This window comes from Cervus elaphus, chromosome 18, assembly GCF_910594005.1.
Source record: "Cervus elaphus chromosome 18, mCerEla1.1, whole genome shotgun sequence".
NCBI lineage: Eukaryota > Metazoa > Chordata > Mammalia > Artiodactyla > Cervidae > Cervus > Cervus elaphus.
The window spans coordinates 95,833,579-95,857,531 of NC_057832.1; the positions used below are offsets into that span (position 1 = coordinate 95,833,579).

General features: G+C 36.8%; 1 pseudogene; it reads left to right on the forward strand.

Annotated features, from left to right (window-relative positions):
* The window catches only part of LOC122673875, a 57,614-nt pseudogene extending 40,145 nt beyond the window's left edge, over positions 1-17,469 (forward strand).
* Positions 17,470-23,953: the final 6,484 nt, after the last annotated feature.

A 23,953-nucleotide genomic window follows, 5' to 3' on the forward strand; every position in this document is an offset into this window, starting at 1 on the left:
AAAGATGACCTAGATTAGGAAGACTTTGTATGTCAATAACTTTCATCTAAATTAATAATCAATATAATTCCATTGTAGAATTGGGAAGGGAGAACTGATGTGATCAAGTAGTATTTTATAAGTTTTTTTGCTTGATTACAGTATACAGTGAATTCTTAGTTGCTCAGTCAGGTCCAGCTCTTTGCAACTCCATGGCCTATAACCCACCAAGCTCCACTGTTCATGGGATTCTCCAGGCAAGAATACTGGAGTGGGTAGCCATTCCCTTCTCCAGGGGGTCTATATGATACTTACAAGGAGACCTACTGGGAGCTAGGAAGTCAGTGACGGAGCTGTCATAGTAACTAGCTTATGAGACCTTAGATTTAGGTAGTAAATGTAGTAAAAATAGAAGAGTGAATTAAAGTTATATTTTATCATTAAAGGCATCAACAAACATGTATTGTGCACCTGTTATAAATAAGGTAATGGCAGAGATAATGGACATAAAAAGATGGAGAAGATACGGAGTCTTTTCTTCAAAGAGTTTTTTTAAACTAGCAGAGAAAATACATACATAAGAATAATGGATAACTTGGTGATAGATCAATAGACTGACTGAATTGTGAGGTGACAGGAGAAGTGATGCCATGGTAAAATGAGAATCTTGGGGAGAGAGTAGCTTTTAAAAGGGAAATCAAGTTTGGGGGGGGTGTTGGGTTTGATGTCATGTGAAATATCAAAATGGAAGTATTCTAAAAGCAGCTCCTTGATAGAAGACTGAAATTTAAGTTAGAAGTAATTATTAGAATTAAAGTATAGTTTTAATAGAAGATTTTTTTTCTCAAAGGCCATTTTGTAGAAACTCTCGATCTTAGAATTTTAAAATAGAATAGATATGCACCCTGATTTATTGAACTTTGAACAGAAATCATCAAGGGTTAGAAAAAACATGGACTTTGGAATCAACTGATTTTAGACCCCAGCTATCTTGCTTACTAAAATTTCATCTTACAGCCTAAATTTCACGTTTCAAATAAGATCCTAATACTAATTAATGTTACTATGTGGTTTATATAACAATGTATTAATATGCCTAACACATAAAAAAAAAAACTTATAAATACTGATTCTCTCTCCATTATTCACTTTAGGTTCATAATGGAAGTAAGTACCTAACTCAAAATTTGTCATGTACTTTTGTTTTTTTTAGAACTTACCTGGCGGCTCAGATGGTAGAGCGTCTGCCTACAATGTGGGAGATCCTGGTTCAATCCCTGGGTCGGGAAGATCCTCTGGAGAAGGAAATGGCAACCACTCCAGTACTCTTGCCTGGAATATCCCATGGACAGAGGAGCGTGGTAGCCTACAGTCCATGGGGTCTCAAAGAGTTGGACACAACTGAGCAACTTCACTTTACTTCACTTCAGTTTGTTTTCTTTGATGCAGTTCCTATTTGTGTGTGTGTGTGTGTGGGGGGGGGTCCATTAATCATAAAAAGTTAGAAGGAAAAAAAAATTACTGTCCTTGTCCTATGAATGCTCATTATGTAACAGTTCCAAACTATATAATTGTATCAGGTATTTTTTGCCAGTTATTTTCAAAAATTTTATCATTGGCTCATGACAGAGCAAAAGTTTTATTAAGACTATTATTCAGATGTTGGTTGGTAATTCAAAGTGTTAAGTACAAACGAGAGCAGAGAAATGGACTGGTAGCTTGAGGAGGAGGTAGCGTCAAGGAAGGCTTTTATGAGATGGAGAGTATTTGTATTGTCCTTATTCTTTCTTTCTAATTTGTCATCTCTCATCCTGTCTTCAGTGCAGTAATTTAGGTTACTATCCCAAGTAGACACTGTGCTCACCAGATACTCATGTTCTCTTCTATATTTCCCAGTTTTCTTTGCCATGTAACTGGATTTTGGATAATGTGAATGGAAGTTATGTAAACATTTTTCAGGCCAGATTTTAAAAAAATATACCATGCTGTCTTTCTTCTGCTGCTGTGACAAACGTAAAAGCCATTTGTTTAAAGTGGCATTATACAAGATGAATGAAGACCACGAACTGGAAAGGAGGTCAGTGATTGACCTCAGGACATCGCCTGTTTGGCAAGGAATACTTTATTGAGTTTAACCACTGATATTTGAGGGTTTGTTTGTTATAAAAAATATTCTAACCTTCTTTCATTAATATTAATACATATCCTCACAAATCCACCAGTGCAGCTCTTGTCAAAATCATTGCTGCTCTGTCCTTGTCTTTCTTGATTTCTCAGTATTCAGCACAGCTATCTACTCCCTTTTTCTTGAATCATTTCCTCTTGACTCTGATAACACCATCCTTCTCCAGTGTTTCTCCTATTTCACTGGTATTCCTTCTCAGCTTGCTTTTCTCTGTCTTTTTTGTGTGTGCGTGATAGACTTGGGGATGTTGGAATATCCCTAGTCTGGTACAGCCAACTTCTTACATGTAATCTCTACTTAAATGTCTAAGAGACATCTTAATATTGACAAAGGAAATCTCTGACTTCTATTTCCAACACATTTTTTTTTTCTTCTTAGTGTTTTCCATGCCAGGCAATGGCTCACAGCCCATCCATTTACTCAGGCAAAAAACTTAGATATGGTTTATTGATTGATTTCTTTACTTCCCCACATGTCCATGTGCAGGTCTCTGTGAATTTCCATGCTTCTGACCATGTCTACTGCTATTACTCTATTATAGCAACTATCATTTCTACCTGTTTCTGTTGCTTGTCTATAATCCATTTTCCATTCTCTTGTCAAATATTCTTTTTTAAGTATAAATCAAATCAAGCCAATCCCCTGCTTTTGATTCTACAATTATGTCCCACTGGATTTAATATCTGGATTCCTTATGATCTTCAAGTCTCTGACCATTTTTATCCTACTTACCTCTCTAACCTTATCTCCTGTTTAATCTCTTTACCTTCTGAACTCCAATCATACAGAATCTGTTTTTCTCAAATACACTGACTACAGTTTCCTCTACTTGAATTTATTTCATTCACCATCTTCTTGTATCATGCTGCTTGTGAGTACTCATATTTCAGGCTCAGATATCACCTTCTCAGAAACTGCTCCTAGACTCTTCCATTCTCTCTCTCCCTCTTATTATTTTTTATAGTCGTCATAAGACTTACAACTATGTGAAATTCTCTTGCCCATTTAGTTATCAATACTTTTGTATTATCTATTTCATTATCCTTATACTCCAAGAATACAGAAGCTACTTTGGGGGTCGGAAGTTTTTTTCACTGATATATTCCAGTCCCTGGAATAATGCTGACTGCAGATAAACTACTCAGTAAATTGATGAACTAATGAATAAATTAATGAAAGTTTGAATGAATGAATGAATGTCATTGTTCTTTGCTGAAAGGGGTTAGCATATTAGCCTTTATGGTTCTGTGGGCTATATTTGGAGACTTCAGTTTTTTGAAATGTCTCAAAAGTAATTGTTTCTCATTGATGCATGGAATATTAATTGTTGTGGCAGGAACACTATATCAGGTTCCAAATAACCTGCTATCCTATGGACAAAAATAAGTACTTTGCTTCTTTATGCTTTCTTTAATTTTAGGACTGTGATATCACAAGTTTTCTGATATTAAAATCTCAGAAAATCTTTTCTCTTAGCTCCTTACCTAGCAGGAACTATCTGTCAATGTACCCCAAAGGCTGATGCTCTGTAAGAGCCATAAGAACTTAGCGTTCTCATCAGGAGACCAATTCCTGAATTAGGCATAAGAGAGTGTTAAATCATCCTAAAGTAGCATGGTTTACCTAGGAATATGTGTGCCCACAGTTACTGAAGCTTCTCTTTTAAAGGCTTCTCTATCTATGTGATTTTTATTCAGTGTTTACATATACTAAAATGAAAATCAAATGAAAACAAAAACAACTGTGCTTGGAAAGTGAAAACAAGAAATCTGAATGGTTTTCCCTTTTTCATTAAAAAAAAAAAAAAAAGGTCTTTATCATTTTGCCATGTCTTCACTGGGAACTTTTTTGCTTTGAAAATGAAATACTCAGTAAGAGATGAAAAAGCTTAATAAAAGTTGAAAAATGGAAGTAAAACACTTTCTGGGATTAGTGACTTTATTGCTTTAATGCATAACAATTTTTAGAAGAATTTATATATTCTACTTCTCTGGATGGAGAGTGCAAAAGTGTGACTCATCTTTTTTCTCTAACAAAATCTCTGTCTCTAACAAATGGCTTTGTTTGTTTGTTTGATGACCTTTGCTGAGAGCCTTTGATAATAAGGTTGCAAATTAAGACATCACCAGACACTGGTACACAGATGGGCTTCAGCTGATACTTTAGAAAAATAATATCTTCATCCTCCAGCGATTTCCCCGTAAATCCAGCCACCTTACCATTTCAGTGAAAAAGCTACTTTTAAAAACTACTATGTTTTGCCATGATTAAAAATTCCCTACCATTTCTTTCCTCCAAGTAATTGTATAAATAAAAAGCATAAAGTAGAAGTAACTGAAATCTCATAAAAAGGGCAGTACTTTTCCCACATCAAACATGCTGACTTTTTCAAGGGTCATGGTAAGTTTCTGGATGGCTTCTTTACACTCTACTGTTATAGGTCTGAAATGAATGAGTGCCTGCAGGAAATTAAGTTTCTGTGTTTATGCAATCTTTGGGATTTGAGCAATAGGTTTCATTTTAGTTAGAAGGAAACTATACTACCAAAAATGAGGTTCTCCCTCTCGTTTTTTTCCCAGAGGTATTTCAGGTGATAAAACATAAGTAATAAACCAGGAAAGAAAATACAACTACTTCAATTGCTCAAAGCTTAAAGAAATTAGAGGAATCTCAGAAAACTGGTCAGTGGGACTGAAAACAAATGTTTGAATCCTGTCCACTCCCAATTTTGTCTGTGTATGGACGTGTGTGTGTGTGTGTGTGTGTGTGGTTGTATGCATGCGTGTGCCAATCAGGGAAGCACTATGAATAACCTGTATCATATACATAAATATGGTTTCCTGAAATGGCAGAATAAACGATGATCTTTATGATTGAATTTAGAAGTCCTAGGTAAGACACTCCTAAGGCCCTTTTCCAAATTTCCTCCACCTGCTTACATTCTGAGTTCTGACACATTTTTCACATGTGGCAAGGCTTTTAATTTTACCCTTAAATTTCAAGATTAAAATGTAAAATCATATTGACTTAGGTTCAGTAAAGGGGATAAAATAGCCAATATTCAAAGAGCACCAAAAGATAATGGATTTCACATATGTTTAATGATGATTTTATAACAGACATGTTCCCATTCATTATCTCCCTTAATATGTAAAATGATTGTAAATTATATATTTTTATCTTGTTTTGTTCTGTTGATATTATGATGAGAAGATAGGTAACTTTTCTAAGATCATAGAGAGTCAGAACTAGTAGAACAGGCACTCGAAGCTGGGTCTACCTGACTACAGTGGCCTGGACACTGGACCTATTGCACTGTTGAGCATGGTTAGAAAATGTGGACCAGCTACTGGAGGGGAAAGAAAAACGATTTCTGAATTAAAAGTAAGCTTGGTATGCTTCATAATGTTAAATAAATTTTATAGTGAGTGAAGTTGTAGGCAATGTGGGGCTATTTTAAAATCTCAAAAACTGTGGGTATGTGTCATATTGAGAGATAAAGTTTATAAATTGTAATTCAACCCTCAGAATTATTGAAAAATTTTACACAAGTTGTTTGCAAACATATTTGAGTATTTATTTCTCTAAGGGTCTTTGTTGTTCAGTCACTCAATCAAGCCTGACATTTTGCAACCCCATGGACTGTAGCATGACAGACTTCCCTGTCCTCCACCATCTCCCGGAGTTTGCTTAAACTCATGTCCATATACTCCATGACACCATCCGACTATATCATCCTCTGTTACCCCTTCTTCTCTTGCCCTCAATTTTTAGTAGCATCAGGGTCTTTTCCAATGAGTTGGCTCTTTGTACCAGGAGCTTCAGCTTTAGCATTAGTCATTCCAATGAATTTTCAGGGTTGATTTCCTTTAGAACTGACTGATTTGATCTCCTTGCAATGCAAAGGGCTCTCAACAGTCTTCTCCAACATCATAATTCAAAAGCATCAATTCTTCAATGCTCAGCCTTCTTTATGGTCCAGCTCTCACAACCATACATGACTACTGCAAAAACCATAACTTTGACTATACAGACCTTTGTCAGCAAAGTAATGTCTCTCCTTTTAAATATGCTGTCTAGGTTTGGTATAACTTTTCTTCCAAGGAGCAAGCATCTGTAATTTCAGGACTGGAGTCACCTTAGAAGCCCAAGAAAATAAAATCTGTCACTGTTCCCATTCTTTCCTCATCAATTTGCCATGAAGTGATGGGACTGAATGCCATGATCTTAGCTTTTTGAATGTTGAGTTTTAAGCCAGCTTTTTCACTCTCCTCTCTCACTTTCATCAAGAGGCTCCTCAGTTCCTCTTCACTTTCTGGCAGAAGGGTGGTGTTATCTACATATCTGAGGTTATGGATATTTCTCCTAGCAGTCTCAATTCCAGCTTGTGGTTTGTCCAGCCTGGCATTTCACATGATGACCTCTGCATATATGTAAAATAAGCAGGATGACAGTGTACAGTCTTGACGTACTCCTTTCCCAATTTCGAACCAGTCCATTGTCCCATGTCTGGTTCTAACTGTTGCTTCTTGACCTGCATACAGTTTTTCAGGAGTCAGGTCACATGGTCTGGTATTCTCATCCCTTTTAGAATTTTCCACAGCTTGTTGTGATCCACACAGTCAAAGGTTTAGCATAGTCAATGAAAAAGAAGTAGATGTTTTTCTGGAACTCTCTTACTTTTTCTATGATCCAAAGTTGGCAATTTGATCTCTGGTTCCTCTGCCTTTTCTAAATCCAACTTGAACATCTGGAAGTTCTTGGTTCATGTGCTGGTGAAGCCTACCTTGGAGAATTTTGAGTGTTACTTTGCTAACGTGGGAAATGAGTGCAATTATGTGTTAGTTTGATCATTCTTTGGCATTGCCTTTCTTTGGGATTAGAATGAAAACTCACCTTTTCCAGTCCTGTGACCACTACTGAGTTTTTCAATTTTGCTGGCATATTAAGTGCAGCACTTTCACGGCATCATCTTTTAGGATTTGAAATAACTCAGCTGGAATTCCATCACCTCCACTAGTTCATAGTAATGCTTCCTAAGGCCCACTTGATATCACACTCCAGGATGTCTGGCTCCAGGTGAGTGATCATACCATTGTGGTTATCTGGGTCATTGAGATTTTTAATTTTTTTTTGTACAGTTCTGTGTTTTCTTGCCACCTCTTCTTAATATCTTCTGCTTCTGTTAGGTCTGTACCATTTCTGTCCTTAATTGTGTCCATCTTTGCATGAAATGTTCTATTGTTATCTCTAATTTTGCTGAAGAGATCTCTAGTTTATCCCATTCTATTGTTTGCCTCTGTTTCTCTGCATTGATCACTTAGGAAGGCTTTCTTATCTCTCCATGCTATTCTTTGGAACTTTGCATTCAGATGGATATAGATATATCTTTCCTTTTCTCCTTTGCCTTTAGCTTTTCTTCTTTTCTCATTTATTATTAAGGCCTCCTCAGACCAACATTTTGCCTTTTTGCATTTCATTTTCTTGGGGATAGTTTTGATCACCACCTCCTGTACAATGTTACCAAGCTCTGTCCATAGTTATACATATGCTCTATTAGATCTAATCTCTTGACTCTATTTGTCATTTCCACTGTATAGTCATAAGGGATTTGATTTAGGTCATACCTGAATGGTCTAGTGGTTTTCCCTACTTTCTTCAATTTAAGTCTGAATTTTGAAATACAGAATTTGTGATCTTAGCCACAGTCAGACTTTGGTCTTGGTTTTTCTGACTGTATAGAGCTTCTCCATCTTTGGCTGCAAAGAATATAATCAGTCTGATTTCAGTATTGACCATCTGGTGATGTCCATGTGTAGAGTCATCTCTTATGTTGTTAGAATAGGGTGTTTGATATGACCAGTATGTTCTCTTGGCAAAACTCTGTTAGCCTTTGCCTGGCTTCATTTTGTACTCCAAGGCCAAACTCGCCTATTACTCCAGGTATCTCTTGACTTCCTACTTCATACAGTCCTCTATGATGAAAAAGACATCTTTTTTTTTTTTTTTTGGTGTTAGTTCTAGATCTTGTAGGTCTTCATAGAACCATTCAACTTCAGCTTCTGTGGCATTAGTGGTTGGGGCAGAGACCTGGATTACTGTGGTATTGAATGGTTTGCCTTGGAAATGAACAGAGATCATTCTGTTGTTTTTGATATTGCACCCAAGTACTACATTTCAGACTCTTCTGTTGACTCTGAGGACTACTCCATTTCTTCTAAGGGATTCTTGCCCACAGTAGTAGATGTAATGGTCATCTGAATTAAATTCACCCATTCTGGTCCATTTTAGTTCACTGATTCCAAAAATGTCGATGTTCACTCTTGCCATCTCCTGTTTGACCACTTCCAATTTACTTTGATTCACGGACATAACATCCCAGGTTCCTATGCAATATTTTTCTTTACAGCATGGGACTTTACTTCCATCACCAGTCACATCCACAGCTTGGCATTGTTTTCACTTTGACTCAGCCTCTTCCTTCTTTATGGAGCTATTTCTCCACTCTTCTCCAGTAATACATTGGGCATGACTACTGGAAAAACCATAGCTTTGACTATCCAGATCTTTGTTAACAAAGCAATTTCTCTGCTTCTTAGTACTCTGTTTAGGTTTGTCATAGCTTTTCTTCCAAGGAGCAAGCATCTTTTAATTTCATGGCTGCAGTCACTGTCTTCAGTGATTTTGCAGCCCAGGAAAATAAATTCTGTCACTGTTTCCAATTTTTACCCATCTAGTTCCCATGAAGTTGAGAGAGTCATTTCCTAGGCAGGTTGATAAGAAGTCTAGGGGTCCCCAAGGAGAGAGAGGTCTGGGATATTCAAGGAGGAAGAAAGGACAAACTTTTTTATTTTCTTTCCTCTACATTCCTTAGGATTATAACAATAATGTATCCTGCCTGAGGACAGTCTTTGGATTAAACCCTCTGGCTAATTCTGTTGTCTTAAAACATAAATTATGGGAGTAGGTCTGGTCTTTACAAGGATGTATCCTGCCTGAGGACAATCTTTGGATTAAACCTTTTGGCCAACTCTGTTATCTTAAAATGTAAATTATGGGAGTGGGTCTGGTGAGGTCTTTGCAGCCTCCAGACATTCTTTGGATTCATTGGAGAGTATATAACTCCATTGCTAATACTAGCAAAGGGGTACTCTTTTGCCCGCTTCTGATGCCTATGTCAGAAGCTTTCTCTATCTCCTCTATACTTTAATAAAACTTTATTACACAAAAGCTCTGAGTGATCCAGCCTCGTCTCTGGCCCCGGATTGAATTCATCTCCTCTGGAGGCCTAGAATCCCGCGTCTTATTTTTCAGCAACAACCTTTCAAAGTGATGGGACCAGTTGCCTTGATCTTCATTTTTTGAATGTTGAGTTTTAATCCAGCTTTTTCACTCTTCTCTTTCACCTTCCTCTTTGCTTTGTGCCATTAGGGTGGTGTCCTCTGCATATCTGAGGTTATTGGTATTTCTCCCAGCAATCTTGATTCTAGCTTGTGCTTCATCCAGTCTGGCATTTTGCATGACGTACTCTGCATATAAATTAAATAAGCAGGGTTACAGCATATTGCCTTTCCCAATTTGGAACCAGCTCATTGTTCCATGTCCGGTTCTAACTGTTGCTTCTTGACCTTCTTACAGGTTTCTCAGGAGGCAGGTAAGATGGTCTGGTATTCCCATCTCTCTGAGAATTCTCCACAGTTTGCCATGATCCACACAATCAAAGGCTTTAGTATAGTCAATAAAGCAGAAGTAGATGTTTTTCTTGAATTCTCTTGTTTTTTCTGTGATCTAACAGATGTTGGCAATATGATCTCTGGTTCCCCTGCCTTTTCTAAGTCCAGCTTGTACAGATGGAAGTTCTCAGTTCACTTACAGTTGAAGCCTAGATTGAAGGATTTTCAGTATTGCCTTGCTAGCATGTGAAATGATTGCAATTGTGTGTTAGTTCACGGTTTTGAACATTTTAAGTGCTCAATAGTTCACTTAAGTTTTGGAGGTATGAACCACCACCCTCACACACATACATTTGCATATATTATTTTCATAATTTATTTAAATATATATATGTATATTTCTATTCTTCGAGCAGTCAAATACAACTCTGCCGTTTCTCCACTGGCATGTCCATCTCTGGTCTCAGTGGCTGGGTTACACCCCTGCGCTCTGGGCCTCGATATTCACTTACATGTGCCCTTTGTGACCATTATCACACTTGTTATTACTGATTTAAATCCTCCCTCTCTGTAAAAATGCAATTTCCATGAAAGCAAGTCCATGACTATCTTCACTGACATATCATCAACCCCTAACAAAATGTGTAGTATATAGGAATAGCTTAAGAAGCCTTCAATGAATTTAATCAAAATTGAAATTCAGTATTCTCTTTGCAAAAGGCAACTGTCCCTGAGATGAACAGCCCACTAAGCCATGTTAAATTAGACCTGTGTATTTCCAGATAGGAAATATCTTAGAAGCCATTGTTGATCAATAAATTTATATATAAATTGTATATGCTGCTGCTGCTGCTGCTGCTAAGTCACTTAGGTCGTGTCTGACTCTGTGTGATCCCATAGACCGCAGCCCACCAGGCTTCCCTGACCCCGGGATTCTCCAGGCAAGAACACTGGAGTGGGTTGCCATTTCCTTCTCCAATGTGTGAAAATGAAAAGTGAAAGTGAAGTCGCTCAGTCGTGTCTGACTCTTAGTGACCCCATGGACCGCAGCCTACCAGGCTTCTTCTCCATGCATGGGATTTTCCAGGCAAGAGAACTGGAGTGGGGTGCCACTGCCTTTTCTGATAAATTGTATATATATGCTTCAAAAAAGTAATGTGCTAAAATCTCAATTTTGCTTAGGAGTATCTCATATTTGTTATATTATTCCTTCTATTGGAAATGTTTTGGTAGACATTCTATTGGATGTTAAGGATTAAAAGATCAATAAAGTAGATTAGTTAAGTAAATTGCATCTTCAGAAAATCAGAAGGCCTTTATGAAATGCATATGCTTAGACTAGGGGTCTTCAAATTTTTGTTTATGTACTCCTAAGGATTATTTTGAAATTAAATATAGACTCCTTTGTACATTTGAAAATGAAAAAATTCATTATTTTTTTTGATTGAGGTATAGTTGATTTACAATATTATATTTGGCATACATAAAGTGATTCAGCTATATATACATATTCTTTTAAAATATTATTTTTCTTAAAAAATTCATGTGATTTTATTCATAAAATTATATAAATCTTACATAAAGTTTCCATAGAATTTAAGTACCATAACAGTTTAATGAGTTGGCTCTTTGCATCAAGTGGCCAAAGTACTGAAGCTTCAGCCTCAGCATCAATCCTTCCAGTGAATATTCAGGGTTGATTTCCTTTAGGATTGACTTTAATATCCACAACCAGCTATTTAATAATTACATTAGAAAACTTTTCTTAATTATTAAAATTTTTATCATGTTTTTTAATCTTCGACCTGATTTACATTTTATTTGCTCTGGAGAATTTTATACTAAATTAATATATTTATAGACTCATGTCTCTTATTAGTTAAATATTAAATAAGGTACTCATACTTCTCTGTGAGCAAACTGTATTTATAAATTAAACATTTTTATTTTCCATTAATTTAAGATTCTAAATATTAAAAATTTTCTCCTGGACTAGATTATGATGTAATTAGTACAGGGTTGATCAAAGCAACATATGTATATAAGATATTTGACAAGTGATTGCTAAACATAAAGAAAAGATTTTATTGTAAATGTCCCTATTAATGAAAAAAGAGACTATTTTTCACATAGTTCACATGTCCAAAATTGCTGGGAGAAATAGAAATAAACTCAGATATGCAGGTGACACCACACTTATGGCAGAAAGCAAAGAACTAAAAAGCTTCTCGATGAAAGTCAAAGAGGAGAGTGAAAAAGTTGGCTTAAAACTCAACATTCAGAAAACTAAGATCATGACATCTGGTCCCTTCACTTCATGGCAAAGAGATGGGGAAACAATGGAAAGAGTTGAGAGACTTTATTTTTTTTTGGGGGGGGGGTTCTAAAATCACTGCAAAAATGGCAACCCACTCCAGTGTTCTGGCCTGGAGAATCCCAGAGACGGGGGAGCCTGGTGGGCTGCCGTCTATGGGGGTCACACAGAGTTGGACAAGACTGAAGTGACTTAGCAGCAGCAGCAGCAGCAGCAAAATCACTGCAGATGGTGACTGCAGCCATGAAATTAAAAGACACTTGCTCCTTGGAAGAAAAGTTATGACCATCCTAGATAGCATATTACAAAGCAGAGACATTACTTTGCCAACAAAGGTCCATGTAGTCAAAGCTGTGGTTTTTACAGAAGTTATGTATGGGTGTGAGAGTTGGCCTATAAAGAAATCTAGGCACTGAAGAATTGATGCTTTTGAACTGTGGTGTTGGAGAAGACTCTTGAGAGTCCCTTGGACTGCAAGGAGATCCAACCAGTTCATCCTAAAGGAGATCAGTCCTGGGTGTTTATTGGAAGGACTGATGCTGAAGCTGAAACTCCAATACTTTGGCCACCTGATGTGAAGAGCTGACTCATTTGAAAAATTCCTGATGCTGGGAAAGATTGAAGGCGGGCGGAGAAGGGGACGACAGAGGATGAGATGGTTGGATGGCATCACCGGCTCAATGGACATGAGTTTGGGTAAACTCTGGGAGTTGGTGATGGACAGGGAGGCCTGATGTGCTTTAGTCCATGCAGTTGCAAAGAGTCAGACATGACTGAGCAACTGAACTGAACTGATATGTCCAAAAATGATTCTCTTATTGTAACACAGGGTTTAAGATCACTTCTACTATTTCTTTTGATGATAATAGTGAAAATATTTTCTAATAATACATATTGGGAATTTTATTAATGTCATGTCACACATTTTCTTAAACTTTTAAATTTAAAGCTGAGGATTATTGTACTTTATCATTACTTTTGATGCTCTATCAGTTTCTGATTCATTTATATCTTATATATTTGAAGAAAACAAAGACTAGAAGACCATCTGACTTCCAAATGACAGTCTATTAAATAAAATCATCTATTCAGTTTCTGGAGAGTATCTCAAAATAATTCACTAACATGCATCAGTCCCTTAATTAAATTATTAATATTTTAAAAATTGAAGTATATTCAACTTACAACATTGTGTTAGTTTCTGGTATACAACAAAGTAATTCAGTTATATATATATACACACACACACATATATATATACACATATTCTTTTTCATATTATTTTCAATTATGGTTTACTATAAGATATTAAATATATTTCCCTGTGCTGTACAGCAGCACCTTGTTGTTTATCTGTTTCACACGTAGTATTTTGTATTTGCTGATCCCAAACTCCTAATTTATGCCACCCCATGCGTTTTTTCCTTTGATAACTGTAAGTTCGTTGTCTGTGTCTTGTGAGTCTGTTTCTGTTTTGTCAATAAGCTTCTTTGTGTCACATGTTAGATTTCACAGACAAATGATGCCATATTGTATTTGTCTTTTTTTTCTGACTTACTTCATTTAGTATGATAATCTCTAGGTGCATCCATGTTGCTGCAAACACCATTATTACATTATCTTTTGTGGCTGAACAGTATTGCTTTGTGTTTAAGTACCACATCTTCTTTATCCATGCATCTGTCAGTGGACATCTAGATCACTTTCTCATCTTGACTATTGCAAACAGTACTGCTGTAACCATCTTAATTTAAGTTTTACTCAGAGGCACCCTATTTAACCAGATATACTCAGAAAAGTTGCACTTGCTGATTTAACTCATTCAATTTATGGGAAATATCCATAATAAAGGGGAAAACAATCCTCATTGTCAAAATAATCAAACAAATTGTAATAGAATTATTTGTTACAGGAAAACATCTGACTTCACTTTTTAATAACTTTTAAATTCTTATTCTAAGACGAATGAATAGAAAAGACCCCAAATTTGTCTTGGGTAGAAGATAAAAGCCTCTGTTGCTGTTAACATTTCCTACCAACACTCCACTTATTTCTCATACACAGGGTTGTCCCTCCGGAGAAATGCATGTGAAAGGTTGTTGGTGGTGGTTTCATCGCTAAGTCAAGTCTGACTCTTGAGACCCCATGGACTGTATCCTGCTAGGCTCCTCTGTCCATGGGATTCTCCAGGCAAGAATACTGGAGTGGGTTGCCAATTCCTTCTCCAATGTAAAAGGTTAGATAGGAGAAATTGCATGATGTCCTATTTTCTCAGGCAGATCAGTTTTAGAAAAGAAAGCATGAACTGGGCAATCTGAAGATTAATTATCCTAAACCTATTATAACCTTTTACTCCTTGGAGATATTTCTCCTTATCAACAGACAAGTGTGATATTATTTGCACACTTCTATGTTGTGTGGCTTACATGCATGTTTGTGTGTTCAGTTGTTCTGTCATGTCCATTGTTTTTTACCCAATGGACTGCAACCCACCAGGCTCCTCTGTCCATGAGATTTCCCAGGCAAGAATTTTGGAGTTGGTTGCCATTTCCTTCTCCAGGGGATCTTCCGACCCAGGGATCAAACCCACGTCTTCTGCATCTCCTGCATTGGCAGGTAGATTCTTTACCATTGAACCGCCTGGGAAGCTGTGTGACTTACATAAAGTCACCCAATTTATAAGTGAATAAGATTAGAATCTAGGTCTAACACAAAAGTTCAAGTACTTAACTGTTCTGGTATGTGTTATGTTTTGTGATATCATGGAAAGAAATGAATGGATATTTGTAGAAAAAGTTTGGATATAAGATTAGATGATACTCTCTCTCTCTCCCTGTGCTCTTTCTACCATTAGAAATGGAGGAAGGACCATTTAAAAGAGGAGTTAAAAAGTAGAAATGGCAGAAAGTCTAATTTCAGGGTTTTCTTTAGATATATTAATTTTAGGAAATATTTCTGTATTTTAATCACTTAAAATTTTTCATGGCTGTGTATAAGTCTTCATGCATTTCCAGGACTTTGCACAACTTAGACTAACTATCACTGACCTAAGACAAGAAATCATGCCTCAGACAAAGTAAGATGTCAGCCAAAGTCTTTCCTCTTTGGTTTAAGACATAATTATTTCTCAGAGAGTCCTGTTATCACTTTGGAGAGACTAATTCTGGGGCATAGTGGGGTAAATTTTGATAGAAGGAGAAGAAATAGTCATTGAGATGATGATGATTCAGTCACCTTGATGGTTGAAAGTATCAGGGGCACAGTCTGAAAAAGAAGGGATTAAATGGAATCCATAGAGGGTTTTGGAAACCAATACAGCTTTACTGAGCTAGGAAAATCTGTGCTACATCCTGCTAGGCAGTATGTGTGTAACACCAACCTCCAAATTGTCCAGCCTGTACAATACCCAGTGAAGTCTTCCTTAGTTACATTTTAATTGTAACTTTCTTGAAAATAACAAAAAGATGAAAAAAATGCAACTAAGGAAAAATGGAAATACAAGCATTATTAGTTTTACATCCGTTTTCTGCTCTTTGATCAATTTTCCACTCTTAATGCGGGCTGATTTCACCTCCCTGATTCTTGCTCATAGATTTATTCCAGGGCTCAACAGTCTGCTATAGTTACAAAGTATGTACCCTGTGTTATGTGCAGGCTACTATGCTTACTGCTGTTTGTCCTCTAAAGTGTTGAAAAAAGAAAGAACGCCCTCTTATTTCTCAGCATGTGAGTGGACCAAGATGATCATCTTGCCTTCTTATTACATAAAACCTTAACTTCACCAGAAGCAATGAATTGAGACACTATACATATGCAACTTCTCAGACATATCACATAACCTATTATTTCAGGTCTTTGCCCAGAGTTGACCCTTTTCTGAATCACCTGTGAATGAAAATAACAATTGGTAACAAAAATTCTGTTACTTTCATTTATATGCTTTAACATTCTTAGGAAGTGAAAGTGTTAGTCGCTCAGTCACGTCTGGCTCTTTGCAACCCTATGAACGATAGCCCATCAGGTTCCTCTGCCCATGGACTTCTCCAGGCAAGAATACTGGAGTAGATCGCCATTTCCTTCTCCAGGGGATCTTCCCCACCCAGGGACTGAACCTCTGACCTGTGGCTTCTGGATTCCAGGGGGATTCTTTACCATCTGAGCCACCAGGGAAGCCCTTAACATTGGTGGAGTTTTGATAAATATCTAAATGAAAAGATAGAGGCAGTGAAATTCACTCTGGTCAATATTCTGTAACAGTCTAACGGGAAATAATTTGAAAAAGTACAGATTCATGTACTAACTAACATGAAACTAACACAACATTGTTTATCAATTGTATGGTAATATATAATACAAATTTTTTAAAAAAGAAAATCTCATGCCCTTGGAACATGTGTCTTGGCCTGGCACTCTTATTTTACTTACAGATTTCTGAGCAAGGTGCAAGAATATCTTCTATTTCAGGTCTTCCTATTTGGGCAACTGGAAAAGAAGTTAACAAAAGAATCTGTCAGGACATGATTCTCAGTTTCACTTATTTAGAATTAAAGGTAAGTTGGCAGTGGATTAGGAAAACAGCCTGTAATCAGATCAGTGACCCTGTGAGACCCTGTCATTAAAACTTTAGTGTTGAGCCTGCAAACCTCTGTTCCTCTGATTAGGCAATTTACTCTATTTCCACTCTTCTGTCTGCCAAAACATTCAGTTGCAGAATGCTTTCTAATTCTCTAGACTCATAAAATGTTGTTCTGAGGAAAAGGAAAGGAGAATGAATTACCTCATTTAGTGATCCATCATGATTCAATCAGAAAACAAGGAATTCATGGGTAATATTAAAAAGAGAAAAAGACAGCATAGTTTATCCAGATGAGCAGAAGGGCATGACCCCTACTGAGTCCGAAAAGCCCAGGTTACATGCCTTTTTTCCTCAGTGTGTGGATCCCAGTGATAAAGTATGTCAGTTAGCAACATGGTGGAGGGGACAGACTGGGGCTGAGTTTTCACTAAACTGAGTATTTTGAAGGTCACAAAATGACTCTGCAGTTCCTCAGTTTCCAGATCTGTGTGGTATGAATAATTACTCTGTCCACCTTGCAAGTGTGTTTTGATGCAGTAATTAATTGGTAGGTGTTTTGAAAATTCCTACATAAAATCAAAGGATGTTATTTAACTGATAAACTCTGACTTTGAATTTAATTCAAATCTAGCCATTTTAGTGTGTTATTATTAAATATGGACATCATGTTTTTTACTGTTCTTCTTGTTTAAGGCTGATACCCATTAAGGAATTGCAGTACAACACTTCAGAGGACCATTGAGGTATTTATATTAAGATATTTTATGAAGATTCCTAGATTATTTATCCTGTTCCCATTAGAAATGATGGGAAACATCCAGTCATTGTATTTTCTAAACCAATATGGGAAATCACAAATAGAAACATCAAACTAGTATGTGCTACAGAATCTCAGATGTGTTTTCTTCTCATCTGATCTAGATGATCTAGAGGACTGACCAGAAGCTTGCTCATAGTTTGACCCCTAAGTGCAATAGATTTCCCATTCATTTGTCTTAATAATATGAGTGAAGCCCTCTAATATTGTGGTTATTAATCTGATTAGATGACAAGCCTTAGCTCCGCAGCGATGCCCCCTTGCCTGTGGAGCATGAGTAAAAGTAAAGGAGATGAGGTCAGCTTGTAGAACATACAAAACATAAGTAATGAGCAGGGGAGAAACACAGCTGAGAGATGACAAAGGTATTGTGTGAAACACAGCTTCCTTTCCTCACACTAAGGGCATTGTGAACTGTTTTATACAGGCCTTAACCTTTCCTGCAAGGGTGTCTGTAAAAATAAGTGTTTTGTGACCCTCATTCATGACAGTTCTATAAATCAAGAAAACACTTTCTGCAATAGAAATGTCACATCTGCTTATGAACCATGTTTAATGGAGTTTGTTTCCTGTGCTTTTTAAATCAAAGAATTTGTTCCTTCCTCACGTGGCTTTGGACACTATGAATATAACATTGCATTGTGAAATGTTAGGGAGATTATTAGGAGCAATTGTGTTATTTTTAGTAATATAATGAAATATTTAATGTTTCATGGCTGTCTCCTTCAGGTGAAATTTTAGCACAAAATAAAATGTAAACATATACTGTATTTTAAAACATATACTGTATTAGAACCGGCCCTTTAAAAGTGAAGTTTGTTTTAATAAAGTCATAAATTGTCCTGTCTGCCAACTGATTCACAAAAGCAATAAGGGTCAGTGGGGGTCAGAAGACACAAATGTATCCTTAACAGTTCACCTCGGGTGCTCTTGAATGCTGAGTAAGAAGAGCAGTTCCACCAGTGTCATTTTTTCTGTCTTTAAGGAGGAAACTACTTTATCTTTTGATGCATTATTTATACTATGGAAAAAGTGGTTAAGATGTGAATATAGATACCAAAATGATGACTTCCCTCTTTTATTTCCGTTTACCTTTCTCAAATACTAATTAGCCTCTGCATTAACATGAGCTCAAATGTAGGTGAGAAGAAAATTATGAAAGATATTAAAGAAGAGTAAAAATGTGTCAGGAAGCATTTAACAAGAGGCATCCTGTGTGCTGTTTTGGATCTGTCAGGAACCCTCTGGCCCTTATTGATTCCTGAATATTCAGGAATTAAGAGGAGAGGCACGCCTTTCCCAGGGCTGAGGAATCCAGGCATTTCTCATTACGGTGATAAGCACCCTCTTCCTTTTTATGAGCCATATGGTAAAAGGTGATTGTTTGCAACTCTCTCTTTGATAGCGATCATCTTATGTTTTGTAAGTCTGGAATTTTAATCTTTATCTTTGCTGAGAATAACTACAGTATGTATGCCCACACCATGTTGATTAAAACACCTTTGCTCCATCAGAGCTTTGGTCCCTGTGTCTTTCTTTCTTTCCTTCTTTCTTTCTATTCCTTCTGTCTTTCTCTCTCTCTATTTCTGGCTTATTCCTTGGAGCACGGAGTCCCGCTGAGCTCACTATCTTGCCCGGGCTTCTAAGACCCTCTCCAGAAGGCGCACTGCGCCTTCACCCACTCGAGAGGGCGCCTGGTGCCTACGTGCAGCAGATTGAGCCCTAAGAACAGGACTCTGTTGGCTTTCCGCATAAACCAGGGGATATCAGCCTCTTTCTCTCTCTTACTCTCCGGACCACCAGGTTCCGGTCCATTAAAGGACCAACAAAAATGAGATAGGGGTATGTTGATGTGGCAGCATTAAAATATATCCAGATAGATGAAGAAAAAACCAAGAGCTTTCTGAGTGAGATATATTAGCACTGGTATACATTTGACACACCCACGCCCAGTTAAGAAAAAAAAAAGCACAGGACTAGCCAAACAAAATTTTACAAACACATATTCAGTGTTCATGAAAATTATTTTATAATCCCAAGAGGCCTAAAAATTACCTGTCAGCCAACACCAAGTGCATTAAGTCACGTTTGGTGTTAATAACTGTGTGAGAGGAAGCAGTGGAAATGAAAGTAACTTTTGATGAACTTTATAACAGGAAGACCTATGCATCTAACCAATAGCATGATATGCAGTCCAGAATCCCAGTTAGCATGGGAAGTTCAGTGGGCCAAATTCAGGAAGATAGACTGAGAGGGGAGTTCCAAGGTTACCATTCAGGAACAAACATAGAAGGACTACTAAAAAGTTTGTTATTATGGGTCACACTGGACAAGTGAATTCTCAGGCTGACCAGCTGATGCTCTTTCCCAGTACCAAGGCCTACAATGTGAAAATATTGCTGAGACTGGAAACTGACCTGAGAAGGAAGAGGAGAAAAGGAAGGGAAAAGTCAGGACCAGGTAACAAAGGAGTCAGATCCCCAAAATACTCAAAGACTATATTTTCTAATCTCCTACTGTGCCATTAGGAGAGTCCAAAATCACAAATATTAGAAAGCTATTCTGTCCCACTTATCTCTACTATTAATATAGAAAATCTATCTTGATAAAATATAAGTAATGTAAAGGGATTACAGAAAAATTGCAACAATAATTTTAAGAGATAACAACCATCAGAATAAAGATTTGTACAAATAATGACATGAATAATCTTTTAATATGAATGAAATATTTTCAGAAAATGAAATCTATAAAAGAATGAATCAATCAGATTTAGATAAACACAGATGAGATAAAAGTGTTTAAAGAAAAGGAAGATTTCTAAAGTAACTTGAAATAAATCATAAAATACTTTAAAATAACATATAAAATCATTTGGGAAATAAGGTTGAAGTATAATTCAAAAAGTAGTATGTAAATACCTTGGATGATGTCTTAAGACAGATAACAATATGCAAACATTTAAAAATAACTGGGCATCTTTTCATGTGTTTATTAGCCATCTCTATGTCTTCTTTGAAGAAAGGTCTGTTTAGTTCTTTGGCCCATTCTTCGATTGGGTCATTTATTTTTCTGAAATTGAGCTGCAGGAGTTGCTTATATATTTTTGAGATTAATCCTTTGTCTGTTGCTTCATTTGCTATTATTTTCTCCCAATCTGAGGCCTGTCTTTTCACTTTGCTTATAGTTTCCTTTGTGGTGCAAAAGCTTTTAAGTTTAATTAGGTCCCATTTATTTATTTTTGCTTTTATTTCCAATATTCTGGGAGGTGGGTCATAGAGGATCCTGCTGTGATTTATGTCGGAGAGTGTTTTGCCTATGTTCTCCTCTAGGAGTTTTATAGTTTCTGGTCTTACATTTAGATCTTTAATCCATTTTGAGTTTATTTTTGTGTATGGTGTTAGAAAGTGTTCTAGTTTCATTTTTTTACAAGTGGTTGGCCAGTTTTCCCAGCACCACTTGTTAAAGATGCTCAACATCACTCATTATCAGAGAAATGCAAATCAAAACCACAATGAGGTACCATTTCATGCCAGTCAGAATGACTGCTATCCAAAAGTCTACAAGCAATAAATGCTGGAGAGGGTGTGGAGAAAAGGGAACCCTCTTACACTGTTGGTGGGAATGCAAACTAGTACAGCCACAATGGAGAACAGTGTGGAGATTCCTTAAAAAACTGGAAATAGAACTGCCATATGACCCAGCAATCCCACTTCTGGGCATACACACCAAGGAAACCAGATCTGAAAGAGACACGTGCACCCCAATGTTCATCGCAGCACTGTTTATAATAGCCAGGATATGGAAGCAACCTAGATGCCCATCAGCAGAAGAATGGATAAGGAAGCTGTGGTACATATACACCATGGAATATTACTCAGCCGCTAAAAAGAATTCATTTGAATCAGTTCTGATGAGATGGATGAAACTGGAGCCCATTATACAGAGTAAAGTAAGCCAGAAAGATAAAGACCATTACAGTATACTAACACATATATATGGAATTTAGAAAGATGGTAACGATAACCCTATATGCAAAACAGAAAAGAGACACAGATGTACAGAACAGACTTTTGGACTCTGTGGGAGAAGGTGAGGGTGGGATGTTTCGAGAGAACAGCATCAAAATGTGTATATTATCTATGGTGAAACAGATCACCAGCCCAGGTGGGATGCATGAGACAAGTGCTCGGACCTGGTGCACTGGGAAGACCCAGAGGGATTGGGTAGAGAGGGAGGTGGGAAGGGGGATCGGGATGGGGAATACATGTAAATCCATGGCTGATTCATGTCAATGTATGACAAAAACCACTACAATATTGTAAAGTAATTAGCCTCCAACTAATAAAAATAAATGGAAAAAATAAAAATAAAATAAACATAACTGGGCAAAAGATATTAATGAGTAAAAGCTATGGATAAAGAATAGAAGAACATAAGGCATATGTATAAAATGATTCCTACTATATGAACCCAAGCAATAGGACAATACTAATCCTAAAACTTAAAATTCAATAAAAAATATTGGACTATCTTCAATTTCTTTCATCAGTGTTTTATATTTTTCAGAGTATAGGTCTTTCACCTCCTTGTAAGTTTATTCATAGGTATTTTGTTCTTTTTTGATGTGATTTTAAACAAGATTGGTTTTTTGCTTTCTCTTTCTGTTAGTTCATTATTAGTGCATAGAAAAACAACAGATTTTCATGTATTAATCTTGTATCCTGCAGCTTCATTGAATTCATTTATTAATTCTAATAATTTTTTTAGTGGATCCTTTTTGGTTTTATGCATATTGTATCATGTTATCTGCAAATAGTGACAGTTTTATTTCTTCCCATCCAATTTGGATGCCTCTCTATTTTGTTATCTGGTTGTTGTTACTAGGACTTCCAGTTCAGTTCAGCTCAGTTGCTCAGTCGTGCCTGACTCTTTGCAACCTCATGAACCACAGCACGCCAGGCCTCCCTGTCCATCACCAACTCCTGGAGTTTATCCAAACTCATGTCCATTGACTCAGTGATGGCATCCAACCATCTCATCCTCTGTCGTCCCCTTCTCCTCCTGCCCTCAATCTTTCCCAGCATCAGGGTCTTTTCAAATGAGTCACTTCTTCGCATCAGGTGGCCAAAGTATTGGAGTTTCAGCTTCAATATCAGCCCTTCCAATGAACACCCAGGACTGATCTCCTTTAGAATGGACTGGTTGGATCTCCTTGCTGTTCAAGGGACTCTCAAAAGTCTTCTCCAATAACCAGGACTTCAAGTACTACCTAAATAGCAGTGGTGAAAGTGAGCATCATTGTCTTTTCCTGATTTTTAAAGGAAAAACTTTCAGCATTCACCATTGAGTATGATGTTAGCTATGGGTCTTTCATAAATGAACTTTATTGTTTGGGATGGCAGTGTACCCAGTAAATAACAACTGTAACTCACAGTTTCTCTTTCATAAATAGGGTCTGATGAGATGTAAGTAAAAGACCAATGACTTCCAGTTATAAGATAAACAAGTTTTAGTAATGTACTGTGAAGCTTGGTGACTAGTTAACAATACTGTATTGTATATTTCAAAATTGCTAAGGAGAGTAAATATTAAAAGGTTTTAACACAGGAAGAATGAACTTGTAACTATGTGAGGTGGTGGATATGGTAACTAAACATTGTGCTAGTCATTTCCCAATGTATATACATGTATCAAATCATCATGCTGTATACCTAAACTTAACTCATCGCTATACGTTTATTATATCTGAAGAAAGCTGGGAAAAAAGCCTCATGGGTCATCTCAGAAATCTCCCTTTGTTTTTCTTCCTGCTTGGGCTGTGGATGTAATGGTTGAAGTTCCAAAACCATCTTGTTGCTATGAGGTAAACTTGAGGGTAGACACCAATGACAAAGAATGGAGACTTATTTTTTGCAAAAGAAAACTAGATACTATCATGTTTATGCCATTATATTGAGAGGCATATTTTACTGTCAGTTTATTATAGTTTTTGGCAAATACACACATCATATATTTAAAGATGTAACTCAGTAGTATATTTCTTTTCTTTCTTTTTTTTTTTTTGCATGTGCCCATGATCAGCAATAGTATATTTCTAAGAATCACTACTTTTAGTTCTTTAAATCTTAACTTTATCATAAATTTAATGACAGGCAGCATTACTAGGACTGTTCTCAGAACCTAGGCAAATTTCTTTTTTGAGAACTGCTATTTGTGGCATCTAGTCAAATCACTTTGTGGCAAATAGAGAGGAAAAAGTTGAAGCAGTGACAGATTTTAATTTCTTGGGCTCCAAAATCACTGCAGATGGTGACTGCAGCCGTGAAATAAAAAGATGCTTGCTCCTTGGAAGAAAAGCTATGACAAACCTAGACAGCATATTAAAAAGCAGAGACATCACTTTTCT